The sequence below is a fragment of the Paramormyrops kingsleyae genome, chromosome 6 (assembly GCF_048594095.1).
Source record: "Paramormyrops kingsleyae isolate MSU_618 chromosome 6, PKINGS_0.4, whole genome shotgun sequence".
Taxonomy (NCBI): Eukaryota; Metazoa; Chordata; class Actinopteri; order Osteoglossiformes; family Mormyridae; genus Paramormyrops; species Paramormyrops kingsleyae.
This window is the reverse complement of record NC_132802.1, coordinates 7852326-7874902: the sequence shown is the minus strand read 5'-3', so window position 1 is coordinate 7874902 and position 22577 is coordinate 7852326. Positions and strand designations below refer to the sequence as shown.

The 22577-nt window shown below is 40.4% G+C and overlaps 1 protein-coding gene and 2 non-coding genes across 5 annotated transcripts in view; 1 reads left to right on the top strand and 2 right to left on the bottom strand.

The window, feature by feature from the left end:
* The window catches only part of LOC111855837 (uncharacterized), a 32514-nt gene extending 23979 nt beyond the window's left edge, over positions 1-8535 (bottom strand). The window contains exon 1 of one of the 3 annotated variants that reach the window (XM_023835298.2): positions 8400-8535. The gene's annotated coding sequence lies outside the window, so the exon portion shown is untranslated. Of the gene's footprint in view, positions 1-3826; positions 3850-4617; positions 4922-8399 lie in introns of those variants that run through there. The other 2 variants (XM_023835297.2, XM_023835299.2) reach the window with 2 other exon arrangements.
* A 12462-nt stretch (positions 8536-20997) lies between these two features.
* trnar-acg (transfer RNA arginine (anticodon ACG)) lies at positions 20998-21070 on the bottom strand. The gene has a single exon. It is a non-coding gene; the product is annotated as a tRNA-Arg (tRNA).
* A 391-nt stretch (positions 21071-21461) lies between these two features.
* On the top strand, positions 21462-21534 carry trnaf-gaa (transfer RNA phenylalanine (anticodon GAA)). Its single transcript has one exon. It is a non-coding gene; the product is annotated as a tRNA-Phe (tRNA).
* Positions 21535-22577: the final 1043 nt, after the last annotated feature.

The following is a 22577-nucleotide window of genomic DNA, read 5'->3' as shown; positions in this document are numbered from 1 at the left end:
CTTTCAGTGAAATGTTAGCGTGGGCTTTTGGGAATTTTCATGGCACCCCAGCATTTCTCAACCATCAGCATGAAAATGCATAAGAATTCCCCGTAGTGTCACTGTTGGGTCTGCTGTAGAGTTTTGCACATTTTCCACTTCTGTATACCTTCTCCTAAAAGGGTCATTCAGTTAGCACTTTGGAGAAGTACCGATTTTCATTCCAAATCAGCTCTGATGAGTCTGATTAAATTAATTCCTTTTAATCAATCCATTTGACTCACTTTTGGAGCTGCCAGTGCTGTAACTAGAGCCAGAAAATCTTCTGGACTGGCGTCTCTGGGGCTCTAACAGCTTGTCTTGCCAAAACAACCTACCAAGGAGAAGCGGAATGAAGACGCCTATTTATTTGGGGCATGTCTTCATTTGTTTTTAGGAATGACACCATTACTGTTATGATTTTGCCATTTTATGGAGCAGGTATTATTAACCAGACAACAGACTGTCCTAGACAACAGGTTTCAGCTATAGCTGAACTGCACATCGAGATGCCTGTGCACTGGATTGTAAATCCGTCATGTTATTTATTAGCTGCTATTTATTATTATTATTATTATTATTATTTATTAGCTCTTATTATTTATTTAGCTGTTAGCCACTCATTCCCAAACAGCTCAGACTGCTGTCTGGCCCTGCCACCTTAACTTCTGTACTGTATTTACAAAGTTCTTGCTTAGGGTTTGCATTCTGAAGGTGCCTCTATGACAACCTTCTCCGAGGACTTAAGCATGGGTGGGTCTAATGTTAATTTCAACAGAAGGGAGCATTGTGGGTAGGCAGGATCCATGCTCATGTCCACCATGGCAGTGATAGCAGAGATACGGCAAGCAATTGAAAGTCCCAGGTCTTTAGAATTTAGTCTGGCATTAATCCTCTAGCCAGTAGATTGTGCTGCTTTTTATAATGTGGTTTGTACCATTGCGTAAATTGAGTCAAGGCTTGTTCACACTTCTTTAATGCTAAATTGTCCTTCCACAGGTGTGCAAGCTATTCATTCTAACACATTCTCAGCTACATCAACAATGATCATGGATTTTGTCGATAACCTTAAGCCATTTGGTGACTTTTTTTAATTGCAAAAGCAAGAATTATGAACTTGCCAAGCTGATGTGTTCCTGTGAACCAGCACGACGGCAAATATAACACACGTCATCACTTCCTGTTATGTCCCAGACCTACTACTGGCACATTTGACACCTCAGGTGTGAACCTCTGCAGTCCACATGCTGGCATAACTATCCGCAGTTACATTTAGTGTTGGGCAGTTAACCAAAATCTACATTGGTTTGCCCATAATCAGCTGCTCTTTCTAGGATTTCCAAATGAAAACAATAAACAAATAACATAATCCGGACATGGCTAGCATCCATTTTCCAAACTTTTCTATTACAGGATCACAGTGAGCCTATCCACAGGAAGACAGAGTGCTCTGTAGATGGGATGCCAGCCCATCAAAGGTTGTAACACACAATGGAACATTTAATTAAAGACACCCGTTTACCCAGCCATAGGTTTTTTAAGATAGCAGGATGAAATCCTGAATTTATTTAAGCCCAGGGAGAACATGCAAACTGCACATACATATACCCAGGAATCAAACCCTGTACAATAAGTGTGAGGCAATAGTGTTAACCACTGAGCCACCCTGCAACCTCATTAGTGTCATAGTCAGCTATACCAATCAAGCTCCGAACGACTGAACTGGAAAGCTGCAAAGTCCTATTCATTTCCATTACTAAAATGTTTTGCAAGGATTTCAATATCTTACTATATTTTATCATGTAGTCATGTTTTAGTTTTGAAAGTATTCTGCTTAAGAGATGTATTTAATATTCATATATTTCATATGTATGCATATTAATATTTTATTCACAGCAGATGAGGAATGGGTTCATGTCACCCCAAGACAGGAGTCCTGGGTTCTCCCCATTTCCCATTGTCACTGCTCTGGATCTTAGGCTTTGAGGATTCTTCCAAGTCCTGCTTAGAAGTGTCTGATTTTTATCTGTGACGCCTTTGTTAACTTTTCCTGTCAGATCACCTGTGGCCCCGAGCAGAAAATTAAATGCGTGGTCACTGTGGATCCTAGGACCTGGCTTGCACTATAAAATGTTTTAATGGCAGCTAATAAAAATCGGCATTTATGCTGCAGATGACCTGAAACGTAACAAGCACCCTTTGGAACAAACGCGTTATAAAACGTATGTAAAGTGACAGAGCACTGTCTGTTTTCAGCACAGTCCCCAGCATCATTGTGACAATGCTGGACCACGATTCCTAACTCCAAAAATTCCCGTCCCTTATTCAATGCACCATCATGCCTGTTGTATCTCAAATGAAACAGAAAATGCGTTCATTGGTGATCACAGGAAGAACACAACCAGAAAGGGTTTTACAGACTGAGAAAGAAGTCATTCAACAGGATGCTAGCAGAAACAGTTAAAAGCCTGATTATTGGGATTTTTTTTATGAGTCATCTGGGTGTGGTGATGGTTAGTTGTGAATATTCAGCAGCAGACTGTACACCAGCTGAAACTGCTGATGATATATTAAAATAAGACCCCTTAAAGCAAAACTAAAGTCCATCCTATGCTGAACAATGCAGTGGTACAGGCTGGACAGAGTGCTAGTCCATTACAGGACACATATACACATCAGCAAAAGCGACAGGCAACTTTAAGTTCCTAATGGATAAAATAATAGTCAAACAACCCGAATTAGCAGTTGGAATATGGATTTATGCATGGATAATATGTTAGAAAAATCAATAAGAAAATCCATTTAAAGCATTAGAAAAAAATCCCAATTCCTAATCTTTATAGACAGAAAATGTTTTCATCCTTTTGGTTAGAAAGTATATCTAGTGTCTGGCCAATACTATAGAAAAGAACTGCACAAAACCGAGAAACAAGCTGAAAATTAAGTTCACTTTTCATGATCAAACTCCAGCACTGTGCTTACCCTACAGCAGATTTTATGCAGCTTCTTCTTGTGGCATTTATTCGCATATCGTTCTAAAAACTTATATGTTCCTTTGGACAACCTGCTCATCAAGATTCTTGTTATTAATTTATCTTAGCACACAGTTAATTGTTGCTGTTTTAACAGCTTAACAGTTTAAAATGATTCTGGCAGGTGTTTAAATTGGTAACATCAAATGCACATCTAACCAAAAAAAACTTGTATACTGCATATAAAGCAGACACCATTGGCCCAGTTTCATGGAACTACATAAATAATAGCCTTTAATACACACAAAAACTGAAGGAAATTAATTGTGTGAATAAACAGAGTGAATAGACAGATCAGCTAAGGTAAATAAGCACTGCTAATTCTAACAGTTAACTTCAAATGAGTATGGTACAACATTTAATCCAAGTGTATGTCTGACTTTAAACTGTGAATTCATTGTGAGATATTTCACAGACGAATGAGAATGTTCGAGAAGACAGAAAATAAACATACCATATGAAGGACAACACATTAATTAACATCCAATGGAAAATTACACAAGCTATTTGAAGCAGCCTCTTGCTGGATGGAAGATGTAAGATTTAAAAATATTAAACACTACCTTCATTACTCTTTCAAGGCTGGAGTCACAGGTCTACTATGACATAATATGCTTCTATTACAGTTGGCATTGAGGTTGGTTGTGTAGGTGTCTTAAATGTCTGAACCTAGTTTCGGTGGCACGAGGTTGTCTGACATGCGTACACGTTCCTCACGTGACCTTTAACACAGTCTCTGTCTTCTGTTGGCTGCCCAACAAAGAGGCAACACTCACCCTTTAGTAGCAATGATATCTTTTAACTTAGAAGGATAAAACATTTCTCTGGAACATCCTTAATAGCTAAGAGAAAAAGAAAAAAAACTAACGAAAAAATGAAAAAAGGACGGGAAAGAAAATTTAGAGACTGGAACATAATAGGATAGTTATAAAAAGCCACATTTTATCTCAGATGTTAAAATCTGACATCATACTACATTTTTCTTACTGTGAACTGTGTTTCTGAACGAACATGTTCTTTGCTGTTGCACAAAATTCTACCGATTCATTGGATTTTGAATGACCGTGATAACGAATAATCGTTCAAAATGACAATATGCACAAATTAAGCAATCTATGAGTATAGAAATGGATTATAAAAGACTATATTTTCATCTGTACGGTCCCTGCATGTTCATTAAAATATCTTTGTATTAAAATTTGTAATAATAGATCTCGAGATGCACCATAAACTGAAAACGTAAAGAGAAATAAATATAATTTATTTACACAAACTGTAAATAAACTGGTCTGACAAACCGGATGGCAGGCATCAGATGCTGTTTGTATATTCTGCAAAGGATATTGGCTCGGTCCACTCAGACAAAAAAAAACAAACTCCGTTTGGATATGTGTGACTATTAAGAAAACAATTTCAGGCACGAAATAAACCTAACTAGACAGCACATTTAAAGTAACAAGTAACATAAACATTGGCATTGCCCAGAATTTCTAAAAAGAAAAAAAAAGTGGAGGTAACACTCAGAAACTTTACGGTAAATCGCCTTTCAAATACGGGAATAACTTACCTGGAGATTCAGTTCTCACGAAGAACACTGGGTGCTTAATTGATTAGTAGATGTGTACAAACCTAACAGTAAATGTTTATCAGTTATTAAGAATTAGCAGTTATTACTGTTATTATTACAGACTGAATTAATGTATCATTAATAATAGATCGAATACAATCCTTTTGGCGTTAAATGACAAATTCGCGCGTGTCCGGTGAAAGTTCGCCTTGAATCAGTTTGTCAGTCCATCGTCCTCCGTCAATAAACTGTTTTTATATTAAAGAGAAAATCTCTCTCCCTCCTTAAGTGAAATTGCATTATTGGCACGGGCTGATCTCTCTCTCTCTCTCTCTCTCTCTCTCTCTCTCTCTCTCTCTCTCGCACACACAGACAGCGGCTGCTTGCCGTTATCTATTGGAAGCCGTAATATCTAGTATGATGAAGAATAATAAAAGGTCATCGTCATAATCACATTAACTGCAGTACACAAATATTCTAACCATCCTGCCTGATTGACCCGACACATCTAAAATACAAAATACATGTAGTCCTAATCTTTTGCCTTGTCCTTTGTGTCGCTTGTTGTGAATTTCAGAACCAGTTACACTCTGTTCTGACGAACAATCTACACTGTTTCACTGTCTTCAAATGACAGCTTGTCTCTCGTTCTTTGTATGGATGGCTGGATGTTTTTATTTCATCAAGATTCGAGTCAGTCTAATCTCATTCATCATCACATTAACATATATACGTATTGTAACGGTACATAATGTACTACGTACTTGTTTTATTTTACTGTCGCTTTAAGGGCAGGTGAGAAGTAGCACGAAAGGGCGCGGAAAAGAAAAGGATTTTATAAGTCGACATGACAGAGTGCGGGGCTCTCCTCCACCTAGAGAAAATGTTGTTAGTTATTTTTTTCCTTTGCTTATACAGCAAATAAGTACGCTGGCCTGGATTAGGTCAGTCTGCGCCAGCTTTGTACATGTATGTCGGGCTAGTTGCTGGATGACTGATATTGAAGTACACCTCTGTGAGCACCGCGTTACGCGGTTCCTGTGGTGTTTTTAAAGCTGGGTCCGGACAGCGTTACAGTATGTAGGCTAAAAATGTTAAAGGATGTGCAAATCTGTAATTTTAAGTGTACACCGTGCCTTATACAGGTGAGAGACTATGGAATCCTTATTCACAGCTATGTAACTGCTAGTTCACACTCTTTCCCGCTTCCCCTCCCTTTCCTGTTTTTTCAAGGCTAGTCTCTTTCTTTTCTTTGTATGCCTTTCTAACATAGTGTCACATATTATTTCTGCCGCTGAAACACCAGCATTCAAAGCAAAAGCTTGGATAACATCAAGACTGAACATTAGGGGCATTTATACATCTCCCCAGTATACGGTGGACATAAAAGCTTTAATGTAGCCTGTTAATTAAATTGTATTAAATTAGCGTTACACCAGTTTTGTCAACAAATTCAAAACAATCCGGTTTATTAATTTAACAGTGGCCTTCCTCTCATACTCTCCCCAAAGCACTTAACATAGAAGGCAACATTAAAAGTAGGCATGAAATCATTAAAATTAGTAACAACATCACATAAATGCGCAACGTAATTACAGTTATGCAATCAGTGTGAAAAAAGAACAAGTCTGACAATGAAAAACATGATGCAGAAGCTCCTAGTGTAGGTACAAGAAAAGTCCTGGTTTCCAGGCCAGTCAGATCCCTGAATCTCCAAGGAACATCAGCATTATCAAGTAGAAAAGAGACCTACAACTGCTCAGCCTGCAAACCGTGTTTCTCACTTGTCAGGTTCCAGGTTTGTGGTATGTAGCGTGAACGGACTTTTCAACTACCAACCTGCAAAGGTTCAAGAAGAGATGAAGTCCACATCTGATGGCAGAGGTGCTCCATCAAGAGAGGAACAATCAAGCCACCTTCAGACCAGCCAGTTAGACTTTGTGTTTTGTGATTGGTTAATCACCATCACCATAATGCATAATGCTGATCTCACACACATATTCCTTCTACTGTGCTGTTTGTTTATACATTTCCTTCTCCAGAACAGAAATTTTCTGTAACTATTGTAAAAGCAAAATAATTTAATACACTATCATTTATCTTTTGCCAGACAATCTCCTCCAGAGGCATTTAGAACTGTCAGTCCAGATTGAAAGTGTTTACTGCGTTCAGGTTATAGTCCATGATATTACACACCACTATAGTTAAATACATAATTAGATTGTTTAAAATTCACCACTTTTCAGCTGAAGTAGGTCCAACAAATAGGCTTATTTTGTTACATTTAATGTAGCTATTTATTTTTAAAATGATGCTGTGTAGTGGGATTAGTTAGCACTACAGCTATTCACCTGTTTTCATTGTGTCACAACTTAATAGTTAATGCTCCTGCCTGGATTCCAGATAGTAAAGAAAAACTAAATAAGGTCAGTCCAATTCGGCCTTTTTTACCCTCAGGTAAAAAACCTGAAAAAGTAAGTTCCAGTAATGGGAACTGTTAAGTCACCTGACAATTTTGAATGGGTCAGCCAATGGCAGCACTCAATCTGCCATCTGGTTCTGGTTTGTTTGAAAAGCCTATAGGCCTCACTGACCCAGTCATTGGTCCTCAGAATAGAACATGCGACTTGCTCTAATATCACCATGCTCTGTACCTCAGTTCACATAACTTGTTTCACCATTTAGATTCAGAACCAACACTCTGATTTTTGTTACCCATCAGAATAATGCATTGAATTTCCTGATGATAAATTACAGTACTTAACAGATATTCACGAAGTACAATAGGGTTCAACTGTTAAAACTTCTGCATCATATGAACGCATGAGTGCTTCAGAAAAAAAGGCATCGTCAATTAAATACTTAGAAAGAAATGAACACAGTATAATTGGAAAGTTGTAAAATACTGAAACGAAAATGCCAGTGCATAGCCAGATATTTAATACTGGCCCATTGTGAGAATGGAAGCAGATGGTACATAGTATGAGGCTAATATGGATCATAGATATAATATAGGATAAGGAAACCTGCATCAGATAAGCAAAACTGAAACTTGTTGGTCAGCTAACAATGGGCCATGTATCTCTGTGGTAGAGTACCTGTTTTGCAGGTGTGAAATCCTGGGTACCCTAATATCTCAAATGTGGCTCCTTGCCATGCAATGTCAGAACATTTGCTGTTTGATTGATTTTACCCTTTTTGGGGGGCAGTGTAGGACTCTGCCTGATGAGCCGAATGGCCTCCTCTCCTTTGTAAATTTCTTGTGCTCTCTGTAACTGAATGGTTGCTCGGTCAATTCATGTGCTCAGTAGGATCCTGCTTTGGTAGAATCCGTGTATTATTCGTTCATTCATTTTCTATCAATTTCATTCGTAAAATATACAAAGGTTAATTAGATGGCAATCTGCCTTGAGACATAAAGCGAAAAAATTGGATATTGTGATCATCCACATATAGTGATCTATTTCACCCAGACGGACAGGATCACAACGTATAAGCGGTTTCCACTGTAAGTCGTTTTGCTAGCTAGTTGTTTGTTAGTTATTGGGGGATCGATAGCAAAATGAGACACAGGCTTTTATTTATACTGTACTTGTAGGACCCGTCACATGTTTATGATTCTTATTAGATCTGGCCAGCAGATGCATCTTTCGTTTTCCACAGAATTAAAAACAATGACTAAAGTATATTGGTTATAGATCACATTTTCCGTTGCAGAAATTAATTGATGCATTAGAAATGTAATTTAGGTACAAAAATAACTGCATCTGCTCAGTTTTTACCTTCTGTCTCTTTTCCTGCACTTCCGCGTAACTTCCAAGTTAACACCGGTGCTTGTCATCAACCAGTCAGCAAGTTTATCCTCGCGCATCCCCAGTTCGTATTAGAAGGAAAACTACCTAGTGTGGAGTACGTACTTAAAAGGGTTCGAAACGGCATCCAAGGAACTACAATCGAGTCGAGTTCCTGCGGTGTGACATTGACATACGTCCCTGGTTCCAGAGCAAGTTTTTCCAGTGTTAAAGTGCCTTTAGTAAAACGTGCCCACGTTTCAACATATAGTGGGATGGAATTAAGAAAATGGCTCGATCTTTTCCATTTATGATTTGAGCATTTGTAAATTGGAAAACAAGTCGAAAGCAAGATTCATATGTGCTGGAATTGAATACTCAGCCTGGACAGGAAGTCGTGCATAAAGCCAGTTAATTGAGAGCTGGTCCCTTTATTAAAAACTGTGGCGGACCGAGGCATAACGAGAGCGGTGAAGAACAAGGTCAGTTCGCTTGCCAGTGCAGAACACGCTTTTTATTATAGTTGAGAACAGGACCGAAACAGGCATCCAACAAGCACAAAACCGAGACACACATAGCTGAAACAAAAGCTGGTCAGACGCCGAACTGTAAGGTACACACACGGTAGAGATTTACACAAGCTAAGAACACGCGAGGATCGGACAGGGCACACATAAAACACGGACAAACACATGCGCGACCATAAGAAATGCAACCATAAACATCAACAGCACAACAAGGGCTATTTACAATTACTGACAGGGCTATTTACAATTCTCCGCGAGAATGCTGGGAAATTCTGACCCCTGCTACAAAGCAATATCGCAAAATTAACAGCAATACGATAATATTAAATGCAGTCAGATAATATTAAAAGCAATATGGTAATATTAAAAACAATACTGCAAAAGCAATCCCGGAAAATTAAAAGCAATAAAGAAAAGCATTAATTTTCTTATTTTTTAGTTGAATTTATTTTGTGTATTATTTTATCTTTATTTGTATGTATTTCACTTTCTTATTCAACATTTACTTGCTTGTTCTTTTACAGATTTATTCTTTTTATGGCACTCCTGTGACTCTATAGGTATTATTGCAAACTGGAAGTGTTAAGGAACAACAGAAACTCAGCCACAAAGTGGCAGACCACATAAAGTAACAGTGCATAAAAGTCACCAACGCTCTGTTCACTCAACAACTACAGAGTTCCATTCTCCCTCTGGCATTAACTCCAGCACAAAAACTGTGCACTGGGATCTTCATGGAATGGGCTTCCTTGGCCGAGCAGCTGCATGCAAGCCTCACATCCCCAAGCACAATACCAAGCGTTGGATGGAGTGGTGTAAAGCATGTCACCACTAGAGCAGTGGAAACATGCTTTGTGGAGTGACAAATCATGCTTCTCTGTCTGCCAGTCTGATGGACGAGTCTGGGTTTGGTAGATGCCAGGAGAACGTTACCTACTTGACTGCATTGTGCCAACTGTAAAGTTTGGTGGAGGAGGGATAATGGTATGGGGTTGTTTTTTGGGGGTTGGGCTGTGCCTTTTGGTTCCAGTGAAGGGAACTCTTAATGCTTCAGCTTACCAAGACATTTTGGATAATTCTATGCTTCCAACTTTGTGGGAACAGCTTGGGGAAGGCTCTTCTGTGTTCCAGCAAGACTGTGCCTCAGTGCACAAAGCAAGGTCCATAAAGACATGGTTGGGTGAGTTTGGTGTGGAAGCACTTGACTGGCCTGTACAGAGCCCTGACCTCAGCCCCTTCAAACACCTTTGGGATGAACTATAATGGAGATTGCAAGCCAGGCCTTCACTTCCAACATCAATGCCTGACATCACAAATGCTTTTCTGGATGAATGGGCGAAAATTCCCACAGACAAACTTCATAATCTTGCAGAAAGCCTTCACAGAAGATTGGCAGCTGTTATATACTGTCCAGCCAAAAAAGTTGCCATTTGAATTTAAATCAGCACATACTTAAAAGCCAATAACTGGATCATTATTACAGCTCAGCAATGTTATGCAGCAACAGAATGAAGTCAGCAGAGTACCTGAATTTACTGAATGGCCAGATTATACCCCCATCCATCATCAATGGATTTTTTCTTCCCTAATAACATGGGCATATTCCAGGATGAGAATGCCAAGAATCATCAGGCTTGAAATGTGAAAGAGTGGTTCAAGAGCATTAGGAATCATTTTCACACATGAATTGGCCACCACAGAGTCTTCACCTTAACCCCACTGAAAGTCTTTGGGATGTGCAGAAGAAGACTTTAAGGAGTAGTTCAACTTCTGTCATCAGTACAAGATCTCAGTGAGAAATTCATGCAAATCTGAGTGAAAATAAATGTTGAGATGTTGCATAAGCTTGTGGCAACAATGCCATGACAAATGTGCACCATAATCAAAGCTAAAGGCAGTCCAATGAAATATTAAAGTGTGATATTTTTTTTGGCCGGGCAGTGTAGCTGCAGAGGAACAAACTTCGTATTGATCCTATGGATTTAGAATGAGATGTCATAAAAGTTCCTGTGGGTGTAATGTCCAAATTCTTTTGTCCGTATAGTGTATGCAGATGTAATTAATTTAATTGTGCTATACACACATGACAATAAATGTGAGAACAACTGAAATTCGGGTGGGTATTTTTTATTCTACATAATAGGGAACATAAAAGTATATTTTAGTGATGCGCACATTTTTGTTTAAATACAGTATTTTCCTTTTTGTAAATATTGTAAATAATATCATTGTCATTATATTGCTTCTCCTGGTGGAGGCCGTATGACCTCATGTCAAGCAAATTAATTTCAACCTCTCTTTCCAAGGCCATGGAATCCAGCTCATTTTTGGGATGCCCAGATATTCCTAAGCCAGCAGGGAGCCATGATACCACATGCTCCCTTGGGAGCCAATCAGGTGGCATTCTTATAAGGTGCACAATTCTCCTTAGCGCCCTCCTTTGGATCCAAAGGAGTTCTCAATTTTGAGATCCCACCAGATCCCCAAAATCCTCTCCCTGTCATGCAGAGTGAAGCCAGAAACTGTGAAGAGAAATGTCTTGTTATACATCAGACTTTGTTCTTTTGATCATGACACACAGCTTATGACCAAGTCAGCATATAGGGCCATAGACTAACTGGTAAACCATCAGCCTCATCTGACAACTTCTTGAAATTCTGTTTCACTGCCAGTTCTGCACAGTGCTGGAAAACTAGCCACCAAACCCATCTATCTGTCAGTCTAACATCCCCTTTTTCCCTTTTGATCCAGACTGATCAGACCTTGGTTTGGGAATGTGGAACAGGATAATACCCAACAATACCTGGATTGCCAACCCTCACACATCTGGTGTGATACTCAAGCTTTCAGATTAAAGAAATCTTATGCCAAATCTATTTCATCCCATTATTAAACAAAAATTAGCTACATCAAAAGTGTTGGGGTAGTTTGCAAAACCTACAGTCTATTATAAGGTAAGTTAACTGGACCAAAGCCCTCCCAATCCACTAGGTTCTGCAACTTACTTCACCAACACCAGGAGTCCAGGAGGACCCAGACCGCAAAGACCTCACCATCATTCCAATAGAACGAGGAGATAGAGGTCCCTTGACTTCCCCTGGAGGGCAGCGTGGAGGGCCGAGGGGACAAAGAGCTTGTCTGGAGGGTCGTTGGCAGATGCAGGCTCCTAGTGATGGTCTTCACAGAGTGTCCCTTCCAGGTCCCAGCTCCCTGGGCTCAGGAAGTAGTACTGTGGAAGAATCAGGACATAATCATTGCATATCATCAGGGGGTCGCATTAGCATGACAGGGTGTTCGCCTTGAGGTTATTCATCCTGGAAGACCTTGAACTCAAACATAGTGAAAAAGAGGCATTTGGCTAACCTCAGATGTTCCAGGTTTTGGTGGTCAGTAAGCACCAGGAAGAGATATGCCACACCCTCCAACCAATGTCGCTACTCCTCAAAGGCCAGCTTCATAGCAAGCAGCTCATAGTTCCTGATGTCATAATTCCTCTCCACCAGTACCAGCTTCCGTGAGAGGTATGCACAGGGGTGCATCCTTCCCGTCTCTCCTTGTCGCTGTGACAGGATGGTGCCGACCCCAACTTACCAGGTTGTGCACCTCCACGACAAAGGGTGTTAATGGGTCAGGCTGCTGCAGGATAAGCACTGTACCAAAGAGCTCCTCAAGGCATCAGAGGGCTTTCTTGGCCTCAGGGTCCAGAAGAGGGTGGATCGGCAAGCTTGCATCAGGGCAGTGAATGGAGCCGCAACTGACCTGAACGCCAGTAGAAATTGGCGAAGCCAAGCAAGCACTGGAGCTCCTTCATGGTCCTGGGCCAGCCCGGCCACAGCCAATCCTGGACAGCCATCACCTTCTCCTCATACATCCCCAGTCCCCCAGGTTGGATCTGGTAACCTAGGAACTTCAGGACCAGTGGAACTCATACGTTTCAAATGGGTTAGTGTCTGCATGCAGGAGGGCGGCCAACCCAGGCCCAAGTTGCGCATCCGGAATTCCAGAGCGAAGTTGGTCGCTGACCAGCTCCCCCTGTAGGAGATTACAGAAGTGGTATCCCAGGCTCCAGCCGACAGCAAGATGGTTGAACACTTCACTGAAGGCGTGCTGAAATGTGATCAAAGAATTCAGGACTGCGCTCTTCTCAGTCCACAATGCCATAGCGCCATTGAGGGCTCTACCAGTCATCAGGGAGATCATGAAGTGGACCCTACCCATGTCTCCCTGGAACTGGTCCAGATGGTGATCTATGTACTGTAGACTCCACATTGCATTAGAACATCATGACACTGGTTGGAATTACTATTGTAGCGCTCGCATATCGCGATCAGGATTCTGGAGGATGGACACGGGGGACCATGACAGGGGAGCGGTGGCAGTGGCACCCTGCTGGAGCTGCCCAACCACGGTGGCAAGGTGGGCGATCTGGATTAGATCATCCTGCAGCTGGAGCTCCGCAGGGTCCATTGTGCTGACGAGGTATTCCGTCTTGAAACAGAAAGTTATGGACAACACAGCTTAGTCATGACCACACAAGCAGGACTGGAATCAACAGGCAGGATCATGGTTGGGGTCACAGAGCAAGAGGGTTTTTAGGCAGAGGGGTCAGTCCTACTCAGATGGTTTTATACAGAAGGTAGGCACTCTGGGATTAGCTGGGGAATCAGGAGATGATGGGAACATGGCTGGCAGGATGGGTCAGAGCTAGACAGGAGACAAAACAAGCACACTCAGTATGAGGCATTCAGCATCAACAATACCTCACACCATGTGCGAGGCAGCCTGGGGTGTTAAAGGTGAGAGACAGGTGTTGCTACTCAGCTGTGATTGCGTGCTCATGAGGGAGGGCGTGAAACTTACTTCCCACAACAAAATCACTAAGAAGACTGAGCCACATACACTGTTAGGCTCAATGCAGTACAGTTAGGTCGTTGTTACGTTGTTGAGCGAAGCACTGGAGACGGGCAGGCTGTTGAGGACTTATTTTAATGAGTCAATGGCCTGCATTTCCACACAGGACTCATCAGCTGACCATATGCAATAACGACAAAGGGACCTCCATTACATTAAACTGCAGGTCACTTGGTCCCCCATGTGAAACTACAGTACGTGAATGTGGGCTTTTTTTAACATTGACTGCTGAAACAAATTTTGAACTGATTATGCACTAGGGACAATGGAAGGAAATTATACGCTACTAATGATTAGTACTCTTCATAGACAGATAAAGAGGACACGTCTTCTTCTTTCCCCAAGTTGGTACCAGAAATGGCAGCCAGACCTAGGAGCTTCATATCTTTTCTGCTATTCATAGCTTCTTCAAGTTCTCTTTCTTTTCATTTAATTTTCATTTCTGATTACATTTTATTTAGTTTGATTCAGTTTTCATCTCCCTGAGAAGCACGAGTGTGTCAGACCTTCCTGCCTACTGCCATTCATTTATTCAGTGCTTCCAGCTTCCAAGTCCTTAAACCCATCAAATTCAGGTTGTCATCTTTGGTCAGTTGGCTTGCATCAGAGATTTAATTTGAGAGTCTGCACACACATTTACATGTAATTAACAGTTTTATTACCTGGTAAATAGTCTGTAGGGTTTGCAACCTACCCCAACACTTTTCATGTAGCTAATTTTAGGTTTATCTGCAATGGGTTGGTGCATCATCCTGGGTTATTCCCTGTCCTGCGCCCACAGCCACCAGGATAGGCTTCGGACTCCTCACCACCCTGGATAGGACAAGCAATTTCAGAAAATGGATGGATGGAATATTAGGTTTATAATGGAATGATATATTGGAGATTTGCCGTAAGGTTTCTTGCACGAACGCAAGAGTCAAAAAGTGTGAGCGTCACTCCAGATGCATTAGAGTTGGCAATCTGGCAGACTCTGAGGATGCTAACTTAACGCTCTTTTAACTTAATGCTCTATTCCACTTGGCACCTATGCAACTTTGCATGCATACAACTAATGTTTCAACCTCACTTGAACTACCCGAACTCCCCTATTATTTGTTTTCAGTTGCGACATTACAGAATTTTGCAAAGGTTGCATCTTACTGGAGAAAAAAAAAATGTTTTTGTACTCAGCGTGCAGCGCTAATTGCCGAAACGAGGGCTACATCCAAAATGGTGAGGTTAGGGAAAGCTAAATGAAGACCTCAACCACATTTCATACAGAACACTCTGCTTATACAATTAGGCTGCTGTCAAAACAAAACGCAGAATGAACACTTAATGCAAATCAAGGTCTAATTTTCAAATTTGACACACTGATCTCTACAAAGCAGCCTTAACAACAGAGATACAATATATATATATATATATATATATATATATATATATACACACACACACACACACACACACACACACACACAATGCCGTTTAGGTTGAACTACATGGTGTTTGCAATGTGCACACATCTTGATTCAACATTAAAATATTCTGCTTGCCAGTTTTTCACTGAGGAGATATAACACATTCTGGAAAATGGTGTCTCAGGAAAACAGGAGAGGTAAAGGAAATTAGTGCTCAAGAACAAAAATGCCACATTGCTAAGTTCTTAACTCAGCTGAGGGTGGTAACAGCTAAGAATTTTGCTAGGTAGGCAATATAGGAGAATATTATTAAGCTAGTAACATACTGGCTCTTTGTATTCAGGGTGTGTGTGAGACTGATTAATGATCCAAATACATATACACTACTTTTATTCTGCAAAATAAGCAAGTTAAAAAAAAGTCAAATGACGAATTCTTTGTCGCACACACTGTATGTCCAAGAAGGTGTCTGCTTAAAAAGCAAAGGAGATAATATGCTGAGGTCATGAACAGGCTGCTTGAAACATTTTATGTCCTTTATTTGAAACTTTATAAATAAAACAAACAGCAGAAAATCAAACTGGGTCAGTGTACATATTTTCTGTGCTGGGCAGCTCAAGTTTATGTGTAAACGGATATAAAAAAAAACAAATCAATGCATGCTCTCATTTTGACCATTTTCTGCAAGTTTGCTAAAATAACTCAAAGACCCATGAGGCTTATATTTACGCTCCAGGTAAATGAAAGGAAAGGAATGATGCCGCAAAAAAATATTTTATTTCCTTATTTTAAAGAAAGATTTATATGAAAGTGTATTTATTCCTGCAAAGGCTGCAAGGTAATCTCTCTGTAATTAATACAAAAGTGCTCTAAGTTTATTGTTGGTATGTCCATCCATCCATCCATCTACCGTCCAACCTCTTATCCTATTCAGGGTCTGGGGTGCTGGTGTGTCATCTTGTAGTAACATGCACAGTAGTTTATTAGCAGTGAACTCATAAATTCTCAGATAGAAGTTAGCTATAAAATTGCTAATATACAGCAATCGGCTATAACATTAGAACTATTATTACTTTATTGATCCCTGTATGGAAATTGTTTTTATACCTCCCTCAGCTTGCTCTTTGCGAAGGGCAGCCACCCGTAGCGTCGCCCAGGGAGCTGGGGGTTAAGGGCCTTGCTCAAGAACCTGCAAATGTGCTGAGGCTGGGTTTGAACCGGCGACCTTCTGACTACAGGCACACAGACTTAGCCCACTGAGTCCCAAAACTAACTGTCTAATATTGTGTAGGTCCGTCTACACAATTCATCCATCCCAGTTGTCTAGCCATCACAATTCGGCCCATGCGAAAGTCGTACAGATCCTTACGTTTGCCCATTTTTCCTGCTCCCAACATCAATTTAAAGAACTGACTGCTCACTTGCCTAATATGACTCAAATGGCACTTGACAGGTGCCAGTGTAATGAGATAATCAATGCTATTCACCTCACCTGTCCGTAGTTTTAATACTATGACTTATCGGTGTACACCGATAACCAACACTTTATGACCACGCCCATGTGAAACGAATAACATGAATTATCTTGTAAGCTAACATTCAGTACACATAGTCAATGTGCTGAATGCAGGAAAAAATTGGGAAAGGTAAATAGGGCTCCAGTTCTCATGGGATAATGAAAAAAGACAAAAACAATCTCATTTGAAAATGTACCATTCTCCTAATTTTTTCTGTATAATTCTCACTCACATACAGATACATTTGCTGACTATATCAGGGATACTCAAGTGACAGACTGAAATACAATTGAATCCAGACCACATCTCTCCCTGTCATGTACAACTCAACCACTGGGGAGCAAAGACCTGAGTGACTTTGATAAGGGCCAAATCCTTATGGCCAAAAGACTGGGTAGGAACATTTCTGAAACAGCAAGGCTTGTGGGGTGTTCACCTACTGATACAGTGTTGGGCAGCCAAGACTCATTGATGTGAAACGTGAACAAAGGCTATCCTGCCTGGAACAAATCAATAGAATTTAATGATGTGCTGCATTTGCCATTTGCACAAGCATAAGTACAGGTACACAGGACATTTTTCTATATCCCATCTTGCTCTTCTACTGTATGAAACATGCACACACACGTACAGCCTGGGGTTTGGGAGGTTTCAGGGGCTATGGGCTATGCTCATGGGCCCAAAGAGCATGTGGTTATTCTTCCAGCCACAAGATTCATACTGGCAACTTTCCAATCACAGGTACAAGGGCCTTGAAGGACCCAGTAAGGGTCCTGCTGTAATATCCTTGAGCAAGGTTTCTACCCTGAATTTTCAGTCTAACAACATTGGATATTAGCTTTTTAGACCAGGATGCTGACAACGGAGAGACTGCAATAAAATGCATTAAGATTTGCAATTGACAAATACATCCATTCATCTATCTTCCATAACCACTTCTCTAGTACAGGGTCAAGGTGAGGCTCGAGCCGATCCCAGAATGCACCTGGCACAAGGCAGGGGGGGCACCCTGCAGGGAGATGCCAGTCCATGGCAGAACACAAGTAGTCACACATTACACGATATTACAGCTACCATGCCACTGTAACTCCGAGAGCTGCAAAACAAATTACATCATCCATCCATCCATCCATCCATTTATCAAATCATCCACCTACTCTTCTGTATAATCCCTTATCCTTGTTAGTACCACAAGGACAAATGCCATCTTAATGGGCAAAATTATAATTTGGTATAGGAAGAGAAAGGTACTGAGTACTGTATTAGAAGATGACTGGTCTCACCAGAAAGCATAAAATAGGTAGAAAACATAAATGCAATATCCAAGCATAACTTCCCTGCATGGGCTATATGGCAAATAATATCTATAAACAAAATTTAATATTTAGATATAGTTTTCACAGCTGATTTCCACCAAAATATATAGTGGCATAAGTTTACAACAATACAGTGTGTTCTACAACAAAAACAGGTGGTGATTATTCATGCTGTAAATGCTATTTCACCATCAATGTACGGCAGACACAAATGTCCTTTAGTCTTTGCTTACACCTTCTTCTTCTTTTGTGTAACAACAAGCAGCACAACCTGGTGCTCTCTGAATTGCGCCTTCCTTGTTCGCTGCTGATGATCAAAAACAAAAATGCATAACTCTTTGTTAAGAGAGGGACTACGCCCCCCCCCCCCCCCCCCCCCCCCCCCACCCCGATTTGAATAATTAGTCCCTAACCTTCAGCAGCTTCATAAAATGCTTTTGATTGAATGATCATTTCCGCCTCCACATTATCCATTCCTTTGCCCTCCTTTTTTTTTTATTCTCCTCTGTCGCATTGTGATACCAGGCTTCCACCCACTCTTCATGTTCTGTTACAGTCACGCTGCATTCTGGGAAAATAATCTTTAACTCTGACCAAAAACAGCAGGGCCTGAATAGATATCCCCTGAATGCACCAGTTGACTGTAATTGTTTAATCTATTTAATCCTTGTCCATCTTTATAGAAGATTTTATATCTGTAAAATGATGATGGTGCATAAATGTGTTTGAAAATAGTTTAGTGACATATTATAGTACACGCTCTTGTGGTGTTTTTAAATTTATTATAAAAATGTACTTGGGCGTGTTAAATACTATGTTTGAAATGTACAATCCATAATTAAAAAATACATTTTATTTTTTTTAGCCCTGTGCTTGAAACCACAGTTATATGACGTGTAATATTATAAAACGCAAATAGCAAAGCCAGATTTTACAGAACTGTTTGTCGTGTGCCTCTGTAAATCTCTAGAGAGCGCAGATCGGTGTAGTCATTTCACTGGATTGGGACATTTCTGAATTCAGAAAACAATTGCAGTAAATTATATTAAATTCACTCTGGTACTACCATCATTGGGTCCATGAGCAAGACCCATAACCCCAACTTGCTCCAGGGGGACTGTCCCTGAATTTAGAAAAATGGAAGTCGCTCTGGAAAAGAGCTTCTGCTAAATGCTGTAAATGTATATGTTGTATTTAGAGTAAAGACTGGTGACTTTTTATGCAACCTGCTATCAGCGGTGGATTTACCATAAGGCAAGTGCAGACAGCGGCCTGGGCCCCCAGAAAACTAGGTGCATTTAAGGATATTACATAATATGATCATTTAAATTATAGTAACATGTCTGTTATTTGCATTTTAGCGACAGTTTTCGGGATAGACAGAGTTACCCTTTTCCCGGCTGTGCTAGTCTGCTTTGAGACTTTGCGCTGGCCAGCTTAGTTTTAACACTGAAGCCTACCGGGGAAAACGACGCTAAGATATAAGATTAACTTTACGTATCCCGAGTCTTTGATACGGTCCGGCTAGAATGGTAGACAGCTTGTGAACAGACGTGAATTGAACACGATTAACTGAGCATATGCAAAACTCAAGACGGACATTACAAAAGAGGGATCAGTTAAATTTATTAAAACCGGCCGATCGATCCGCCGGCGCTGTCCTCCCCATTCGCTAATTTTACCGACAGTCCTCCCGCCCCCTGATCGAAGTTTTACTGCTGGCACCCGCGCTTTGATTAAATTTCCCATCTTTAAATTCCCTCTCGTTTCTCTTTCGGCTACAAAAAAATAGCTCAGGTGACCTACTTAGGGGACCCCTACCCATTAGGTAGCTTAGGGTCCAAAGAGAAGTGTCTGCCCCTGCGTGATGCAGGCCATGGACGTTGTTATGTCCCACCACCCGGGACTATAGCCCTGAGCATTTTAGCCCCGATGACAATAAAAAAGTCAAACCTCAGGTCAATTTGACTTAGCCCCTGATCTTTTCAACAACCAGAAACGCCCCTGATACAGGCCTAAGCCTACAACGAACTACTATTAGCTAGCATTGTGATTAATCAACGAGTATGAGAAAACTATGGGAAAAGACCCTGTGTTGTCAGAGAGCATTTCGTTTTTCCAACTTTTCCTTGCATGGTGACAAAATCGTACAATGTATTTTCTTAAAAGTTATAGTTGAATTTCAAAAGTATTAAAATACTCTCATTCAATTTGAACTGTTCTTAAAAGATTTGTTCGTTGTTTTGCTGACTCCCTTTAAGGATCTCATTGCCTTGTCTTTTTGCTGTGTTTTCCTATTCTTAATTACATGCATTGTTTTTTCTTTAGAGAAGGTTTGATAGTTACGGAAAAGAGTGTTGGGGACAGTTGTGATGAAATTTGCCCGAGAACCTCAAAAGTTGGACAAATTTTAGCTTGGCGTATGATTTTAACGTTACTTCATTAAAGCATTTTTACTATTAAAATGCCGTGATTCTTTTCTGAATTTATACGTAGCTCGGCATTGCCATCTGGTGGCAATGAAAATTTGGCGGTTTCACAAGCTGGCTAAGCATCGTTATGGTAATATAAACAATAAGTTACAACCTATTCATAGTAATTATTTGCATCATGCTCCCCATAAACTGTGTAGTTTGATCAAATGTATCGTTATAGGATTAGCCACAAATTGGTTTAACTACCTTCCGTCATCAGTAATTTCGTTATTCCAGATCAACTTCCAGTGATCCACACGCCGCAATAACCTTTGTAACCGCATATAATTCTGTGATCCATTTAATATACAGCAAATCGAGAATTAAAAAAAATACGACCCAAGGAAGTGCACATCTCGAGTTAAAATCGATTATATTTAGCGGTATGACATGGACGTCATCCATTTCTTTACGGTTCTTTGAAAAAATAGCGAAAAGTAACGAGCCAGCCAGGAGTCGAACCTAGAATCTTCTGATCCGTAGTCAGACGCGTTATCCATTGCGCCACTGGCCCGTATAGTGACATACTTCTGAAACTGTCCCTTGGAGAACTCAGAAATAGTTGTTATAAAATTAAAGGTTTTTGTTATTTTTTGTATTATTACAAAAAGAGTTTGCATGTTGAGATTGCCATTAACCGCTAATGTGTATCGTAAATATAATCGTGTATAGCTATAGTGAGAAATATGTCAGGCATCTGAAGTAACAATAGGTCGCTGTACAAGAAAGACGGGGTTTTAATGTCTTTTTGAACTACTGGATGATGTAAATGTTGAATCGATGGATAGAAATTAAGTACAGTGGTAATATTTGAAGATATTTATAGACAAGGTTATACAAAACGAAGAATACTTTACTATTGTTTACTACTATAAAGAAGTGGTGGTTGAGACATTGTGACATCTGCCGAAATAGCTCAGTTGGGAGAGCGTTAGACTGAAGATCTAAAGGTCCCTGGTTCGATCCCGGGTTTCGGCATTTTTGTGACCCAGTTTTTTACTTTTTTCCATGTATTGCATCGTGCAGTGGTATCTTAGATAACTAAGTTTTATTGATCCCACGGGGAAATTAGTTTGCATACGGTAGCAGATCAACCTTAATGCAAAGAGATACATAATCTCTGATTCTTGGTAAATGTGCTTTAATTGCTTTTAACAAACAATTCTATCACTGAAAAGTTGTTAGATGCATTTTATTAGACATGAAAAAGGACAGATACAAGAAAAAGAAAGTAAAATGTAAACTATGAAGAAGATGCATCATTGTCAGTTTTCTATAAATTTGTTGTTTTTAGTTTAAGCAGTTTCAATAAAGTGATATTCTCAAGTGATGATCATTTACCTACTTTACTTTTCATATTAATGTCAACATCGTTTTTCTATATTTTGTTCATTTTTGGTGTTCTTTTGTCTCTGACATTTATAGGAGCTATATTGCTATTGGCCGCGGAACAACGCTGCCAAAATGGTGAAAAGAGGGGATATGGCAGACAAACAACTATGGCCTAAATACCAAGTCAGAGTCTTCACGTTTACAGGTAATTTTTATTGCAATCCTGCTTTTTCATTGGACACGGTAGTGATGATTTTCTCTAATCATGTACAGGTGCTGTTGTTTACTGTGAGGGATATTTACTGTTTATGCCAAATTACTTTATCCACAGACAACTATCAACTGGCAAGGAACAGAGCACAAAAAGGACTTGAAACATCTAATGATGCCTGTGTCATCTTCTTTGTATGACCCGCTCCCTGCCTTCTGGCTGCCTGGCGATTGGAGGGAGCGGTGGCACCGGCTTGCCATCTCCCCCCTGCTCCCCGTTTGTGTCTCAGATTTAACTGTATTTGACTCTCCCTGCCGGCCCCTGGAGGATGGGCTCCCCCTTTGAGTCTGGTCCCTCCCAAGGTTTCTTCCTTCTAGGGAGTTTTTCCTTGCCACTGTCGCCTATGGCTTACTCACTGGGGGCTTTGGGTGGGGATGCTGTAAAGTGCTTTGGGACAATGTAATGTTGTGATAATGCG